This window comes from Halichoeres trimaculatus, unplaced genomic scaffold (assembly GCF_033239565.1).
Source record: "Halichoeres trimaculatus isolate MK-OKI-2021-1 unplaced genomic scaffold, fHalTri1.1 fHalTri1_scaffold_13, whole genome shotgun sequence".
Lineage (NCBI taxonomy): Eukaryota > Metazoa > Chordata > Actinopteri > Labriformes > Labridae > Halichoeres > Halichoeres trimaculatus.
The window spans coordinates 19,758,243-19,777,228 of record NW_027437191.1 but is presented as its reverse complement, the minus strand read 5'-3'; the positions used below and the strand labels follow the sequence as shown (position 1 = coordinate 19,777,228).

At 39.3% G+C, this 18,986-nt stretch overlaps 1 long non-coding RNA gene across 1 annotated transcript in view; it reads right to left on the bottom strand.

Annotated features, from left to right (window-relative positions):
• The window catches only part of LOC141802372 (uncharacterized), a 28,296-nt gene that overhangs the window by 4,086 nt on the left and 5,224 nt on the right, over positions 1–18,986 (bottom strand). The window lies entirely within an intron of this gene.

Below are 18,986 nucleotides of genomic sequence, written 5' to 3'. Positions count from 1 at the left end.
CATCCGTCCCCGCAGAGCAGGGGTTCCGGCTCAATCCTGGAGGCCACTGTTTGATTGAATGGTTGTCAAGATGCAAGACAAATGATGACGTGTAAGAGCCCTGCTGACAGACACACTTCACACAGAGGCACAGTTAAAAGCAATAAAAGGGCTTTGCGTGTGAGAGTGGACGTAGAAGTCAGGCATGTGTGTTTACAGCATGTATTCAAGAGTGGGTCAGCGGGGGTCAAGAAGGAGTTTTGCTAGCCTGAGAAAAATATCAATGAGTCCTCTCTGTCTCACTCCTTATATGTAAAAACATGTTATATTTAGTAATAAACACATATGCTTCAGTAGAATAACACACTGGGAACATACTTATAAGTTATAAACTGCAGTAATAATCTGTATACTGAGCACATGCCCAGACACAGATTCTTAAAAAAGAAATATGCTAAGTTTACCCAAAAAAAGCAGATTGAAAAAGGTTGCTGTCATCTCTGATAACATCTTGAATTATAGCACTGTTTCTTGCCAATTTCACGACTGAACACACTAACGAACAATACCAATAAATGAGCAACAGCACATCAGTAGACTGACATTTAGTGCAGATTAGGATGTGCCAGACAAGACACTGCATTAAAAGCCAAACTTAAAAAAAAATATCCTTACTTACTTTTATGCAATTTGAAGTCATTTTGAAGTGATTATTACTAAACCACATTTCACCTTTTTTTTTTTTTTTTTTTTTTTTTTAACCTCTAAGGCATATAATCATCAGTCCGATGTAATTCAAAAAGTTGCATTCTGACAAAGAAAATCATATTTAGAGGAGACAGGCTACGGACTTTTTATCTTATGGATACCATCGGTGGGTCATTTTATCTAATTACTGATACATTCATTAAGCTTCAACGTTTAAGGCTGAATCAGCTCTTTGAAATGGCAATGAAGTCTGAGGCCAACACAGTTTTTTTCCTTATGTACTGGTCTTATTTCCAATCCAGTTTCCTTCTACAGTCCAAAAAAAACCATGCTCATCAGGTTGATTGTTGACCTTAAATTATTAGGTGAGTGCTTATGAATGTGTTTATTGTCTCTACATGTCAGCCCTGTGATAGTCTGGCAACCTGTTCCCTACCTTGTTCCCAATGATAGCCAGGAAAGGCTCCAGCTCTCCCAGTGCTGAAAAGAGGTGATGGTAAATAATGGATGGACTTGACTGGGTGGCAACCTTTAGCCATGAGAAATAAAGCTGATGTGTACATACTAAAATAAGGAGTGTCCACTTGAGGCTGTCTTCAGAAGTACCAGAAACTATATACACACCAATCCAAAAGTGCTTACTTTTACCAGGAACAATAAACATTTGTATGGCCTGGAACAAAAAATAGTTTTAGTCTGAATAGCTCATTTCTCTAATCACACTGCACAGAGGATAAATAAATAAATAAATATATATATATATATATATATATATATTATCGGAGGCAAAAAGCCGGCCTCTTTGGTCATCATTCCAGTCCAGCTGCTGACGAGGATAGGCTCCAAAATTCTGTATCAGAAACAGATGGGTGACATCATAGAAACTCAGTTTATTTATTTTGCAGTCTATGGATGTAACTTGGGATGTTGAAGTAACTCGATTGGTTTAGAAACTTCTACCAATATTGTATTCCAGTATGACGCATCCATCCCATACACACATCTACAATCCTTACCCCACTTTTCCTCACCCTCATGACCCCGAAAGGGGCAAAAAGAAATAAAAATAATGAATGCATGTGTACTTATCAATGAAAAGTTTAACTCTGCTTCTTTCTGACACTTATTAGTTATATTAGTCAATGGGTTTTTTTGCTGCTAAAAAAATGCCAACAGAGGCTGTTTCTGCAGCGTGCCGTAACTCTTGTTATATCTATACCTACCTTGGCAGCAGCTACAAGCCATTTTCACCTCTGTGGTCTCTTTGCTTTTGTAGGCCATAAATAGGATTTTAACATTACCTTATTTTACAAGAAGAGAACAATGAGGATGTTAAATTTCAACATAAAGAGAGCAGACGCCATGTTTGTGATCTTAGTGCTAATAACTGTGTATAGATGCTAGCATTATTTTCCAGGAACACTGCTACCAACAATAAAAGCACACCACTAATAACTATCATAAAAGAAAACAGTCCATTTTGCTCTCCCCACTTCAAACATACCATTTGTACTTTCTCTCTGGGAGACCAAAAGCTGCACTGCAAGCCAATTGCATAAGTGCTTCTAAAACGCTGTGGTTACATTTATGACGTCCTAAACAGCCTGTTTCATTAGAGGTGAGTGTAGAGCAGCAGAAGGTCACAGATATGTTTCATAGACTTATAGCAGTCACTGCATGGTATCCCATAATACTCCTAATGCATTGTGAGTGCAGCCACATTTAGCCGTGAGCCTTTTGTCTTCCTGCTGCCTGAAGGGAGGTGAGATGTTCAGTAATAAATATTCATTTACGCAGGTATGATGTGTATGCTTCTGTGTGCTTTTAGTTTTAATTCATAGCTACATGCTCAGGATTTAGGTATCCACACTGAAGGGACTGTTAAAAGTGGTCAGATTGGTATTTTTTTATAGACTTTTTTATTTATGGGGTAGTTATGTAGAGATTGAGGGTCTAATTTATTTGTTCGATACACCAGGATGCTGGTGAGATACATGATGAGTTTTATGGAGATGTTTACACTAAAGACAGCTGCCTCTGTAGCTTTTAATGAGCCTGATGAAAGGGGAGAGTGCACATTCTTTAGTACAGAAGTTACGCAGAGAAACTTTAGTTATTTTATTTTTTTCTATCACTTTCACTACAGACAACATCCCCTGTCACTCTCACACAGTCTCATGATTACCGTGACTGCTGGAAGTCTGAGAGGCACATCTGTGATTCTCCACAGTTCCACACTTTACCCCTAATGAAAAAGGCTGTTTAGGGGTCGTAAACCCAAACCGTAAGCATTTCAGAGCCACTTTTGCAATTGGCTGCTGCTGTGACTTCTTAAAACAGAACTAAAAAGAAAACAAGAGAATAAATTTAACCACAGGTTTAAATACTGCTCAAAACCTATCCTGCTCTATATCCTGATTGTATGTCTCAACAGACAAACACTGGTCATGAAAAGTTACAATTTGACAAAGCAAAGTGACTATCTATAGCCAAGATTTCACCCTGAACAAGTGATAGCAATCATACATAAGTAGTTCAGTAATCCAGTAATTATATCTTATCATATCTTATGTATTACACAATACATACAAAAAATGGAAAATATATTGAGTAAATAAACAATACATAAATCATCAATGAAAACTGGAGAGAAATAAAAAGGGGGGAGTCAAAATATCCTATCAATTTATCCCATCAAGTGTATCACGTAAGCACTGTACAGAACTTAAATGGCAACCCACATGAAGTCTGATTTATCTTTTACCACATTTTCACAATGTCACTGAAAATGGACGTCTAATCCCCAAGGAAAAAATAAAGCTAAAGCACACAGAAGCTTGCACTTCACACCTGCGTAAATAAATATTTACTGCCAAATACCACAGCTCCCTTAGTGCTCCAGGCAGTAGGGAAACAGAGGGCCATTAATGCCTTACAGCAGAATGTAGCTGCACTCACAATGCATTGTAAAAAGGATTTTTGTGTGTAACCAGACGGTAAACATTATCAGCTTTCACTCCCATTACAACGCTGTTAGAGAAATGAGCCAAACATAACTGCTTTCTCAATCAAGCTGTTGGCATGTGTGTTGTTACCGTAAAGATCGGCTTTTTTGATTTAAAGTGTTTGTGGTTTCTGGTGTTTCTGAAGCCAGCCTCAAGTGGACACTTGAGGAACTGCAGTTTTCAGTTAGCCCGGGGAAAATTGCACTGCAACTTCTATTGGTGTAAGCCCATATCATGGCAGTCTTTATCACTTGACACTTTTATCACAAATAGATGTGTTCATTTACAGTAAAAAATATATTGCTGTTATGTTACCTTGTGTTTCTGATATATTGTAATGTAACAAAAAACAGGAGTGTTCAAACACTCAACACAAATTTTTATAGATATGTAAACAGCTGTGCAGAAGACGGTCAGGGCCTTTGTCACATTATGTAATAGCGCCCCAGTATGTAATAATGTAATAAATTTCCACTTTTTTATATAATGCCGCTGCATTTCGTAATAATCTGCCACATTTTGTAACCAAATTCTTAAACACAACATGTAATAAACTCTGCTGCATTATGTAATAAGTTCTTATTACATGTGGGAACCATAGACTGTATATAAAGTGGATAGTGTGGCTCCGCCATTTATCATTGTATGGTTTTGAAGCCAAAATACCCCTGTCAAAGGCGATTCTGGGAGAATCTGAGTGGAGCTGGGTGACAAAATTAATATATGTTTTTTTTCTTTCGAGAGTCTATTCAATTCTTGACTCTACCTCCCGACATATTTTACAATTCCCGAAAAATAATACACAATAACAGCAGCTGTCAATCATCGTTAAACGTTTTCATCGTTTTTAACCTGGTATAACCAATGAAACAAAACTTTTCAGAAAAAAGAGGACTTGAATACAAGACAGCCAAATGATATCTTCAAATCACCACCACAATCAGACATGAGAAACTTTTCTATGAGGAGTATTAATTTGTTTAAGTTTGACCACAGCCATCTGGAATGGATGGAAAGCCAGATTTTTAACCTTTACTGCAGCCAGCCACCAGGGGGAGCAGTTTTTGTGGAGACCTCACTTCAAGCCGAGCAAGCGGACGTCCATGTTTTTTACAGTCTATGGTGGTAACCCGCATTTTGTAATAAGTGATGCAATATTTAAGAACTTATTACATAGTGCGGCAAAGTATATTTCAAATAGTGTTTAAACAGTTTTATTACAAAATGCAGCAGATTATTACAAAATGCTTGTTAATATTAGTGTTATTAAATGATGAAGTGAACATTTATTACATTATTACATAATGGGGGTGTTATTACATAATGCGGCGTTAATGGGCCACCAGATAAAAAAAAGAATCAAGGTAAAAAAAAAATTTGTATTATTATTCTGAGAAAAAGACTTAGAATTATTAAAATTTAAGTTAGTTTTGTTAGTTCAGTTGTTGTGTAATTTGCTGTGCTGTAAAAAGGCACTTTTAGCCTCTATGGCTAATTTCCAGCTGTAGTCCTGGCCAGTTGTCAAATAGGCAGCCTTAAATGTAATTAAAACTTAAAAAGGCTAGAATTCTGACTTTTTTTCTCAGAGTAATATCATAAAAATGGTACCTTTTCCCCCAGTTGCCCTAATCCTCTTAACCTAACACTGAAATTTGTTTTCTGAAATGCAACTAATGTATTGAATATTTAAGATTTAAAAGAAAATCACATTATCCCTCAATTTTTTTAACAATTATCCCAGTTACCAGGGTGGACATTATCATTCAGACTCAAGCATACCACTGCCTACTACATCATACTGCAAACTGAAGTGACCATCACACTTCTTTCTGCAGCTGTCACTGCTGAGTGTTACACACAAACATTAACTGTTACATGCAACACCAAGAGATAAACGCAGTCAGTGTCAAAAGACAGATGAATAAGAAAGTGTGTGCTAGAGATGCCACCTACAAATTGTGTTTTCTCAAAGCTCCGTGTGTGAAAATGGGCCTGATGGTCAACAAAAAGTCTGCAGTCAGCTCCTTCACTGCAGGAGGAGGGAGACACCATGATTTCCATGGAGACGAAGAGCGAGGGACTGTAGGGGAGTGTTTAGGGGGAAGAGATATAGAGGGGAGGTGTGTGTGTGTGTGTGTGTGTGTGTGTGTGTGTGTGTGTGTGTGTGTGTGTGTGTGTGTGTGTGTGTGTGTGTGTGTGTGTGTGTGTGTGTGTGTGTGTGTGTTGGAGTGAGGGGGGGATGATAAATGAGTCTACACCATGCTGTCATTTGTACTTTGGCATCCAGTCCAAAGCACAATTTAGTGTAAAATATTGCAGCGGCTCGTTCAGATGACAAAGTTTAATGTTGATGTATGAATAGACAGAGACGATCCCCAGCTGCTATTGAACAGAGGGAGGTTTCTATTCTTCTCAAAGGGCAATTAATTAGTGTACACACAGCCACCACAGGGCACAGACAATGAAAAAGGGCGGCCATGCTCTTTTTCTTCTGTGTGTGACAACAAAATGTGTAAGACAGAGTAGTGATTAGTGATGTTAGAGGATTAGAAACACTTGAGAGGGACTAACAGAGTGCTGAGACACTCTTTATGAAAGCAACTGCAGGAAAACATACACAAAAATATTAACAAAAAGCACCATGTACATGCCTGACTTCCTGACTTCCCTTTCTTTTGTTGTTAGCTCAGTTATTTATGATAATTCATAAAAGTTTAGGCCAGGGGTCCCAAACTTTTCAGCCCACAACCTCTGAAATAGCGGTGTCGAGAACCACAGCCCCCTGCCAGCAGAAAATAAGACCACCTACGTGCTCATGTTGCTGTGCTTTAATTAATATGCGACCTCTGATACTGTTGTTATCCTGGCTTTGTCACTGTAGGATCTTGTAGCAACACAGAAGTGGAAAACAAATCAAACATTTTTTTTCTGCATGGTTTCATTTGAAATTTAATCCATATTTTTGTTTATATTACTACAACAATGGACAAGAAAACTTTTGGAAGGTGTTTTGCGATCCCCATGGGGTCTCGCTCCCACTTTGGGAACCACTGGTCTTTGCCACAATTTTCCAAAAGCATGTTTTTTTCTGATTTATTTCCTGCTGTGTTTTTAAATCATGGGAGAAGTTATGTTTTTAATACTTTTTGCGAGGTGTAAAGTTCCAAAACTACCAAAAACACTGTCCAAAAGCACAAGAAACAACCTGTTCAGTGTAGAATCCGGGAAAGTCACTCAAACCGAGTATAGTTCAACCTTTTAAGCAGAATGAGTTCTGATGTACTCAGGCAGGGGAATGTTCTCATGCCATGTGACAAATTATCCACCTTATATAACCACAACACAGAGCACTTTCTAAAATATACTGCTGGTTCCAACTCACAGGTACAGGTGCATGACTTAATTCCTATCAGCCGCTTGCACCTGAATTCCCCTTTTATAATTGCAGCGGTAGCATGACAGCTGCCTTTAACTGCGAGAGGCAGCCAAATTTCTGCTGGATTAAGGCATTCGCTGCAGCTGTGCGATTCGGCTCTCACACACTGCTCTGCAAAGGAGAGGATGGTAGCTGCTCCAGCTGTACATGTTCATCATCATCCTTACAGTCTGAAGATGTTTTTAACATATTGATAAAAGAGGTAGTGCATTGTAAATAGTTTAAACAACAGCTACTTTTAATAAAGTGATCTGACTGAAAGAGGAAGCCAATGAGTGCTCAGAAATAGTATAACAGCAAACAAACTTATCACTGAGGTGCTCTAAGTACTCTTTATTAAGAAACAATTCAGTTTGAATAATAACCTACACATAAATGTATAAAATACCAATGACAAACAAAAGTGCTGAGAAGAGTTTGTAAGTCAGCCAAAATCCACTTTAGGTAAGTTTCCAAAACCATTCAGGTTGGTCAATAAATGATCAAATCCACACAAAATAATAATCTAGTTCTCTATGGCTGAATAGAAATAGTTCTGGCATTTAAAAATAAAAGCACCAACACGAGACGTCTGTGTCTACAACCTGTTTTATTAAGTTTTGGTGCACAACAGTGGTGATCAGCCAACATATGCCTTTGTCATATTAAGTTTTTAAAGGTCCCATATTCTGCTCTTTTTCTGCAGTTTAATATGGATCATTGATGTCTTCATGAAATGGTCGTAACATGTTTTGGTCCAAAAAGCCAATAAATCAAGCACAGCAGCATTGTTTCCAGGCTCTCATAGCCCCTCTGTTCAGAATGGTCTGAATTAGTGGGCCTGACCTTCATATGTAAATGAGCCACCGCTGATACCGCCCCGCTCTTCCGTGTCAATGAGGGCGGCGCCACGAGCTCCGAGTGCACAATGTTTAGAAAACAGCGAAGCTTGTTTACTGTAACATTACAGGCTAAAACAACAGGCTAACTACAGCTAAAGTTAGCATCCTGAAGCTAACACAGAGACAGGGGGCACATTGAAGGAAAAGCTCTTCCATCTGCTCCACAGCACACAGCATTTAAAATACTCACATTTCCAGGGTCCCAGGTTTGTTGGTGGATGGTTGGTAATGTGCCTGGATTCAGGACCAGTCTATTCGCTAGCCCTCTGTTGTACTGTCCAAAGTTGGAAAAGCAGTCGGCCGTGAAGTGACTAGCACACACATGCACAGTTTTACTGAGTGTAGCTGGCACATTTCCCTCATAAATGAACTCTAGCCACTTAGTCTTGTCTTTTTCCGAGATGGGAAGCTTGTGCATGGAACTATGTGGCTGTTTACAGCCAAAAACAGAGCAGCTATTCAGCTTTGGCATTCTGAACAGCAGCGGGGAGGGGGGTGGGGGTATCTGCTCCCGTGGACCAATCCGGTCAGACTTGCTCCTGATTGGTCAAAAAAGGAATCGCTGACATCGGCAAATCCCCAAAATCCAAATAGCTTGTTTTAGGTCAGGACATCATCATCTGATGTCATAGCATGTATTTTTTAATTATTATTAGGGAATTGATTTCTTTGGAAGCGCTTCACAACATGTGACTGTGCATCTATGTCAAATTTAAGCATTCCACTGTATACACATGAGGAGACATGAGAGAGGCTCCATAAAGTATCAGAGGTTTAGCTGAGAGGTTCTGTAAATACGAATATTTGTTTCCCAAGAAAGAAGTAGCAGAACTTTATTTTCTAAGAACATTATTTTTTTACAAACTACAAGTAGAAGCTGATTTATTGAGTTCCAAAGAATCTGTGAACAATATACCAATATCTATATTTCAGTCATTTTGTAAATTGATGCATCCAGAGCATTACTTTTTCAGTTACCTTGTGTTTCTTTTTTAGAAGTGGCACAAGATAGTGGCAGGATAAAAAATATAATGATTATCATGCGTGCACCAGCTGCCAGCCACCTTTCTGTGAAGTTGGAGGGACTTTTTAACACATTTTACATTTTAGTCTTCAGCTCTGACTGGAAAGTGTTTTTTTTACTATCTCTTCTAGTGCTTGATTGCGGAAACATTCCCTGAAGCTGATGCTTTGACCCTGCAGTTTCTCACCAGTCGTTCTGCTTCCCTCTGTGCTGGACCAGTTGGTTCAACTTTAACAATCCCAGTGGGACTGAAGGCTAGAAGCTTCTAATCAACCTGAGGAAAGGAAACCTGAGACAAATCTGTGATGACCCACAGTGCATCAGGGCTGTTACCACCAACACCAACACCAACACCAACACCAACACCCCAGCTCTCCACACAGGGGAGACCCTTCATGTGTAAGCTATCATAAAGGAAAAGCACTTTAAAGTCTTTAGGTTGTTATTTTAAAACCCACTGATCAGTCAGAAGAAGTACTGCATATTAACACCTCTTTCACAAAGTTTCCAGATCATTAACATACAGCAGCTGCCCTGGAGTCACTGCTTAAGCAGTAAATGAAAACTTTGTAGATGCACATTTACATTAGATGAAATTTTAATGAGCCCCATGAGGGAACGGGATAATAGGCACATAATGTCTGAAAGTAGCCGAGCCTCACTTTGTACTACTGCTAACAGCTTTCACTTGGAAAACATCCTCTTTGTGTTATGAGGGGCAAGAGACAAGAAAAACAGTTCATTGGTAGACCTTATTTTCTTTCATTTTAATTTATTTTTTTCTTGGAGTTTAATTACACTGGGAAAATTTCATCACATTCTGTCAATAAACCAGTGTAGTCACTGGGTATTTAAGTGTTATCCAAAAGCTATCAATCTGAGGTCATACATTCAGGCGTATCTCGGTAAATACAAAGTTAAAACACCAGTAGTTCAGATAAATAATGGAAAATTAAAGTGAATGTCATTTTATGCACATTTTTTGAGACATAACTCTGAGCAATGCATAGTTCCATTAGTTTCAAGCTTTATCGCCAATGAATTTTTATATTTATTCAGTTCAACAAGCTGCATGACAATAAAAAATACTGACTGAGTTACAACCCTTTAAGTGGTAGAGGGGATAACAAAAAAAACTTTGTTTTAAGATGTTTTCCCAATCAAAAAAAAAAAAAGAAAAGGTTTTGCTACCTTTAAATATTGCTTTTTTGCCTCCCTCTTCATACTTATTCATCGATTGCGTGGTATAATTTCAATTACAGTCCAATTTAGAGATTGATTTGCTGAGAAATTTACCACACTAACAAGTGCCGTTAAATGCGTTAACAAAATGGAAAAAACAACATGAAATGCCAAAACCTCAAAGATGCTATGAGGAGGATCTGTTTTAATTGGACTGACTTACCACCATTGTAAATTTGTACCTTACATCTGAAGCCAGCTATATGTAGCGCCACTAGCAGCCTTGTACCATGACAAATATCTGTCGGCTAACATGACGACAAGTAAACTTTGTCAGTTTGCAGTAGTTTAGTAGTCGTCCATATGTAGAGCTACTGGCAGCCCGGTGCCCTAAGACATGGTCGTAATGTGTCTACATCTACCGAGCAGAGCTGACGTAACCTCACTCTTCATTTTATTGACAGATTCTCAAGTTTGATCAGATCACTGCAGAATAACTGCTGCATGTGGGTTGGAATGGACACTATCACAAACAGTTTAGCCCCTGTGTTAGCCTTTAGCCCATGCTCTATCACTCTCTCCTTTAGCTTCCTTTTGCTCTTCTGTCCTTTTTCTGTTCAATAGTTTGGTTCCTGGGTCCACCATCACTACAAAATTAATCACAGAAATCATTTTCAGCAGAGAAAAACACAAATCTATCTTCTCACCTCTAAACTTTGTCAGCCGCGGTGTTGACATAGAGACTTGCCAATGATTATGTCATTTTAAAGTGAGGATTACAATCAGGAATATATCTAGAAGGGAGACTTTTTCAAGATCACTCCGAAACTCCTCACAGTCCCTTTAAAGTGTCCTTTGCACAGCTATAAAGGACCAGACAAACTTTATATCAAGTAGAATCTGTAAAATAAATAAAATGAAAAGTCATATTTACCTAATATATCCAATGAAAATTAGATCCATTTTCTCGTTGAGTTTCACACAGTTAAACTTCTCTATGCAACCATATTAGTGTCCCTTGATTATTAGGACTGTAAAAATGAGCTTTCAGGCTTACATGAAGTAATAATTTACAGCGAGTAATGCAGAGTTGTCATCTTTACATGGTGGACATTGATATAAACAGGCAGAAGAGTGCCCTGGTTAAAGTACAACACTTAATGTTTTCTCTTGAGTTCTTAACTGAGCCCTCTTTCTTCAAGGGCACAATCAGTAAGTAGTGTTTAACATGCTCACAACACTGCAATGTTTTTCTCAAAGTCAAATGTTCCTGATGTCAGCCCACACCCACGCAAACTCCTTTAAACCCTGAATGAACACACATAATGCGCACAGGCATATATACGCAGCACACGCAGTGGGCTGATGCAAACAGATACAAGGTGATTCCTGCTACACCAACACCGTCAACTTCTCCTCAGGAGATGAGCGCTTGTGATAGGTGCTGCAAAGAAACTCTGCAGTGTATCGTATAGAATGAATAATGAGGGTGAACAACTTTCTCATAAACTCTCTGCACTTTACTTCATTCATACAGTGGCCAGTTTCCTCTGATTTTGTGTCCAGGTGGGTTGTTCAAAGAAGTTTAGGATGTTGTAATACATGAATTAAGCTAAGCTAACGAAAAGCTCAAACATTTGACAGAGAAAATTCAGAGGATGTTTGGGCTAGGATGAAATTATGATTAATTAAAAACAACCATACTTGAATACCTAATGGTCTCTGTTCACTACTTTCTTGCTAACATCTTTGTTAGCATGCAAAAAAAATTCTTGCTAGCATAATATGAGAAGAACCTAAGTTACTTATTTTCCATGACATCACAGAAAAATAAATGTTATATTGTTGTTGTTGTTGTTTTTTGCCAATTCCTCTTCTTTGCGAAGTATGGCCACAATTTCAGGCCAGGAATTGTTCATCACACGGTTATTATGATGATCTCTGTGTGATGAATTAAATAAATGCCAGTATTTTTGTTCTACGGACAGTAGGTGCTCCTGTTTATCCACCAGTTTGTCCTTGTGTCTCCGTCCAGTGTTTACAATTTTTTGGATGTGTGGAATGCAAATTTTTCCATTTGAAAAGAACAGAGCAAGGAGGTGAGGCTGCTAACGTGACATTATGGACTAGGGACGGGGATCGAAAACCGGTTCCTGTTGAGAATCGATAAGAAATGTTTCAATCCATCAATATCGTCAGCCTTTGTGCTTAACATATCCCTTATCAATTCTTTACATTGTGCCAGAGCTGCCGGGCCTTACGTCGACTAGTCTGCTGCAGCTATCTTAGCTTAGCAGTTAGACAACGTTTCCCAAGAAAACTCTGATTCAGGATTTTCAGCTTAAAGTTTTGCTGAAGAACTGACTTCATAAAGAAATGTACACCACTCTCTCAGGAGATTCATATTCAGTACATTTGAAATGGTATAAATCACCTTATTTACCAAAATAACAAAATAGTGCAAGCTTGATGCTAACGTATATGGGAAACTGCATTGATATGCTAGCAGTTAGCATACATCAGTATAACTTCAGCTTTAGTATAGAATTTCAACTTTCATCACAGAAACATATCACATCAACTCTTTGTAAAAAATACTGAGAATTTCAAATGTCAAAAGCTAACAGGCAATGAAAAGGCTCATGGCTGACTTCATAACTACGGAAAGCTTCCAAACAGCTTAAACCATTGCTATAACCACTTTGAGACACTAGATGGCCTACTTGAATTATTAATATATTACAACACAGCACATCAATGTCACACTGTGTGCAATTTTTACCTGTTTCTATATAATTATGCCCAGAAATATCCAGACTCAGGGACCAATTACATTTTATTCACTTACAGTATAAACTTAACTAAATGCTGTTGACTCAGAAAACCTGTAAAGCTACTTTTTGTACCAAGAAAATTCACAACAGGAATTGATAAGGGAATCGAGAAAGAATCATATCGATAAGCAGAATTGATAAGGGCATCAGTATTGACAAAATCTCATCAATTCCCATACCTATTGTGGACATGGCGGACATGGCGGAAATGGTGGACGCGTCAAGCATAAACCAAGCTTCAAAGAGTTAGGAATTCACCTTTCTTTTAAAGATATTAAAAGAGGACATAGACAATTTTGAAAAGACAAATAAATGTCTAAAAAGTGAATGTGATTCACCTACTTTTTGAGGATGAATTAGCACTGTTATATAAACAGTATGTTGCCAGTGAATCAAACTATTTAGCCCAAAATATTTTTTAACCCAGGAAATAAACGTGTTTGTTAGTGCTGTAATGATGGCTTTTAGTGAAAAGGTGTGTCTGTCAAACTTTTGCATCTAGCCTTAATCAGGTAATTGAGAAACCACAGTTTTTATCGCTTCTGCACTCTTTCTCTCTGTAGACTGTTTGCTTTGAGTATGAACTGTATGTCTGACCTCCACCATGACTGTTTTTAAGGAATGCCAAAAAGTGAAATAATAGAAGATAAAGAAGGAGGGCGTGAGCTGGATCCAATCTGCTTATTGTCACTTTTTAAAGATAAAACTTAAGAGAAGAAATTCTGCCATTGGTAATGAAATGAAATGTTCACTCCTGAAGTGTTGAAGCTTCGCTACATTACGATGTCCCATTCTCTTCCATTAATCTCCCAATATTCCATAGCTGTGAAGGCCTATTTATAGACCAGGGGATGATTAAGTGGTGAAGCTCTGTGCCACAAAGGGGCCCAGCTCATTTTCTTTTTCTGTCCTCTCTCTTCCTTACTCATTCTCTTCTTACTTTCCTTCCCCTCCCCTCTGTGTCTTTATCATCTTCCACACTACCCCCCTCGTCTTCATCATCTTCCACACTATCTTCCCCTCTTCCTCTAAATCCTCAGAACATACAGTATATTATACATCCTCCTCTTCTTCACATAGTTTAGTTGTCAGTTAAATTACGTCAGACTCAAGGGGAAGAGGATAAGTGGTTCAATTCCATTTTTTTCCATTAAGCATTTGACAAAGGGGTTTATGGAAGTGTTAATTGTTATGAGACTACCAGAGGAAGAGTGACAGCCTTAACAAGAGAGGGTAAAGCTCCATCCTTCGTGTTTTCATGGCGGTGAAAGGTACCCATTAGAGGGACATATGCACACTTAGATCCTTCTTACACCTGCTATTGTATGGTGTCCTTGAGATGAAGTAGAGCACAGCACGCATGCACCAAAAAAAGGACTAAGCTCATTTTCATATGTACAGACGTGATTAATGGGAGAGGAGGAAGGAGAGGGGAGGAAAGAAGAAGACTGACCTCGCCAGAGCTCAAGACCGGCCTCGTTTCATCACCTCCAGTGCTGCGAGGGCATAAATGAGATCAAACCCTTCTTTATGTTTCCACACTGACGCTCAATCTGTTGGTCCACATCCAGATTTTTCTCTTCCTGGGTTTTACAGGGGCTTAGGTGGCAACAGTTTTCCTGCAGGGTGGATTTCGCACAGAGGCTTACTGCAGATGCTGAGGACCTTTTGTAACAAGTATTTGTCTATTAAAACCACTCTGAGGATTTGTGCAAGGGAGAGAAACCACTGGAAGTGATTCAAAAGACTCAAAACTTGAATTCATTAAAATTTACATTTTCAGGCAGAAAGGTGTCTGCATATAGAAAAAAAGGAAGTGGGTTTTTTGAAATCCACATTTAGGGTTTATGCAACCATGTATCTCTCATATAATAGATGTGATTGTTGTTTTCTGCGCCTAAGAATAAGTGTGGCATATTTAAAGTAGCATATGTGCTTAAATCTCCCCCAAACAATCAGCTTGACAAATTAGTCACACTGTTTTGCATTTCTGATTATCTGTCCAATATATTTTTGTACCACTGCAGTCTTGGCAGCCCATGAAAACACTTGAGCTGCAGCAGGCACAGTCCGTGTACCTTGAGTTATTTTTAATAAATCCCTAACCAGGCAATTTCATAATTCCCAAATCCATGCGTCAAATGCTATTTAGTCTAAAGACACAAATTTATCACATTTATGATGGTTTGAATTTAATTCATGCTGAATTATGTGTAAATGAATAGCTCAACCTCCATCACTTCACTCCGTGGGAAGTGGAACAGCAACTTTAAATCCCTCTCACCAAAGCAATATGAGCCTGAAAAGCTATTAGAGCATGACTCCTGTGAGATGAACAAGACAAAAGCGTTACGCCTGTACCTTTCCGGAAGGTGAGAACAATACCAGGCTATTTTCACTCTGACAAGCCATATTAGTCGTGCCAGCTTTTTGCCTGCCGGCAGCTCCTGTGTGATGGCTGTCTGGGACATTTTGTTTCCAGTCACAGTAGCTGATCCCTTGATTGAAAACATTGAATGCTGAGAGGGTGTTATCCCTGTTTGGAGTTTCTGATCCTGATTTCTGAGGCAACTGCTGGGCCCTCTCATCCTCCGTTGCAACAGTTGATCCCTGGATCTTTGAGGGAGCAGAATGGATTCCATTACTGAGATGGAAGCCAAAAAAAGGCTGAAGGATGTGTGTGCCTGTAACTACTCCTGACTTTAGAAGAAGTCTCGAGTTTTTAGGTGTTCATTGTATGTAACAGAGTTTTTTCACCAAAAAGTTCTGGCATCTTTTCCTTACTCTGCCTCAATCAACAGCTAGCTCACACTATTCAACTCCACTGTAAGCTTGCAGTACTGCAAAATTCCTAAAACGATATTCAAATATATTTGATAACCCAACAATAATCATGACAAAACAGCAGTATGTCCCCAACATCATCACTGTTCGCTAGCATTTTACATCCTTTGTCTTGAGGCCTTGTGAGGACTTTCTAGGTAATGTTGAAAATGTCTCACTTCTAGATATGTGCCATTAGTAATCCATGATTTAACAACAAGATTATCAGTGCCAAAATTGGTTATTTCTATATTCTTGCTAGCTCTTAGTTTCCCTCTCCAGGGCACAAATTGATTCATGGCCACATTGCTACGCGTTGCTAGGCGTCCTGTTGGCTATGGCTGCCTCTTGCAGCAGCTCTCTCTTCTTTGTCCTTTTCTTGTAATTTTTTTCATCTCTTTTTCGTAATCTTTGTGTTTGGAGTGGATCATTACTTTGTATGGCTCATTTGTTGGTCATGGGCACCAAACTTTTTGTGGCTTCAGCGATATTTTGACCACTTTTTCTCCTGTGTTTGTCTGGAGATCCTACATGTAACCATGGCTGCATTCTCTACATGTAAACTCAGCTGTTAGCAGCCTGTTGCATGTCAATGCTAACTGTAGTAAGGCCTGATGTCTTCCCACAAGGTGAGAAGAAGGAGCCGGTGAGGACGACGTGCTGGTTCTCGGATGTGAGCTGGGAGGTGACGACGTGGACCTGTCCTTCCATCCATCGCTGTTGGGAACGTGGGATCCAGCCCCGGGGGATGGATGAGCTAGCTGTGCTAGCCCAGCGGCATCATGCTGTTCTCGGACGTGGCTGACGGAGCAGACATCGGACGCCGCGACACATCGGAGGAGCTTCGCCTGCTGTGAGCAGACAGGATCCAGGAGACAGAGACTGAACAGACTGCTGGGGAGGCTCAGTCCTGGACCCTGTGGAGGTGGAGACTGGCTGGGCTGGAGTGGTGGACGAGTGGTGGACGGGATGTCGTCTTCTAATTTCTTATGGACATTTTTGCACTGTCTATACTCTTTCTTACTTTTGTTTTCTTAAATGCTGCGGTGACTCCTGAATTTCCCCTCGGGGATAAATAAAGTATTTTCTATTCTATTCTATTCTATTCTTAAGACCTATCTCCAATAAGATGGACGAGCTAGATGTGCTAACCCAGCAACAGAGGGAATACCAGAGGGCAGAGTAGCATCATGCTATTCACAGACATGGCTAACGGAGCTAACATCAGACACCAATGCCACATTGGAAGAGCATCACCTGCTGTGAACAGACAGGAACTAGGAGACAGAGATGGAGCATGACTGAAGACGCTCAGTCCTGGACCCTGTGGAGGTGGAGGCTGGCTGAACTGGACAATGATGAACAAGCTGTCATCATCTATTGTCTTGTGGACCTTCTAGCACTTTCTATACATTTTCTTACTTTTGTTTTCTTGATTGCTGCTGTGACTTCAATTTCTTTGTACTTGTTACAATGACAATAAAGTTGTATTCTAATCTATTCTATTCACGGCATGTGGACTGAAGGTCCCCAGGACAACACATATGCAACACTGGCAAAGTTTAGCAGTGAAAAGAAGGATCTGTCTTTTTTCTTTCAGAAAATAATTTCTTGGATTTATTTAGTACTATTGTTGGATGCTCATTTGGAAATGATGTGAAGTTATTAAGACTCATGAGCAATTATTGAAGCCAGCTCTTAGTGCCTTAAGGAATGTGTGTTTGGGGCACTCTATGGGCTGCACTTTTGAAACCAAGACGCTCCATCCTCTGTGTTGTGCTGTAAGCAAAGAAGTTTTTGTAGCGTTCCCACATGCCAGAAGACTCGCTCTATGATTTTATGCATCACCTCTGATGTGTCGGTGAAGGTCTAGTGTCTTATTACTTGTTAATGCGTAATCACACTGGTGCCATTCTTTTGTCAATGGTCTGTAAAATGGTGAGAATTAGATCAAGCCCTAATGAGTAACTAATGAGCACCCTGAGATCCCATTATGAAAGCCCCAGAAGAACACAAATCAACCGTGTGCATGCGTCTCTTCTTTATTTACACTTCTATACCCAGCCCTCCTTACTCTTCCTTAGCAACACAGAGGATGGAGACATCTCAGCAAGAGAACTTTATTGGATTCTGTTCTATATCAAAACATACAGCCCGGAGAGTTCCTCTCATCTTCCAGTTTCTTTCTCTGCAAAGAAACCCTTGGTACTGACAAGTCCAGTGGGGAGAATTGCTTTTTGCCAGCGTAGCCAAGATTTTGGTTTGATGGCCAGAATATGTAGGCAGACTGATACATCTGTCCATGTTCTGTCTTTTCCTCTCTCTGTTAAAAAAACTTGCATGCGCACACACTCAGAGGTCTCTTTCCTTGTCACAGAGAAATGTCCTATAAGCATGTCCTTATCCTGCAGACCAGACTCTGCTGGATGCTCAGTAATAACAACTCCAGCCGTCTACAATCCTTTCCGCCAAGCTCTCTCTGTGTATGAAAATATGGGTGTGTTTGTGTCTCTGTCCCAATGAATATGTATATTTTCTTTTGAGATCTGAAACCACAAAGCCCAGAAAGCCTATATTTCCCAGACAAGACATAAACAACTCATGCAAAAGAAAGTAATATGATTTATTGGTTGAGACGTCCCCTTTTGTGCCATGTGATTGTACTGTGTGGCTATTATTTAAAATGACATAAGGCATATAATCTTTCTCTTATGACTGATATTGTTGCCATTGGGAAGTAGAAAATAAGTATACTGACTTTATATAACTAAAGTGTATGGGACACTGAACATGTTAACAGATAGGAGTGGATTAGGGGAAGTCTAAGAAGTTTTAAGAAAATATTTAGACTTCTTTTATGGGAGGAACTTGTTCATCACTGCTCCCAAAAAAGCGACTCACAGACTCACCCCTTTTGCCTTTATTATAACCTTCATGTTTTATTTGATAGCACAGGACATATGGCACATATGTTACCCCGATGAAACCATTTGTTAATGTAAGATGCACAGCCTGTTGGATTTTAGACCTTAATAAGGTAAAATGTGTTTGAGTCCTTTATATTAATGAAGCATAATCTTTTATGGGTAGCCTCATTTATTCTTGTCTGAAATT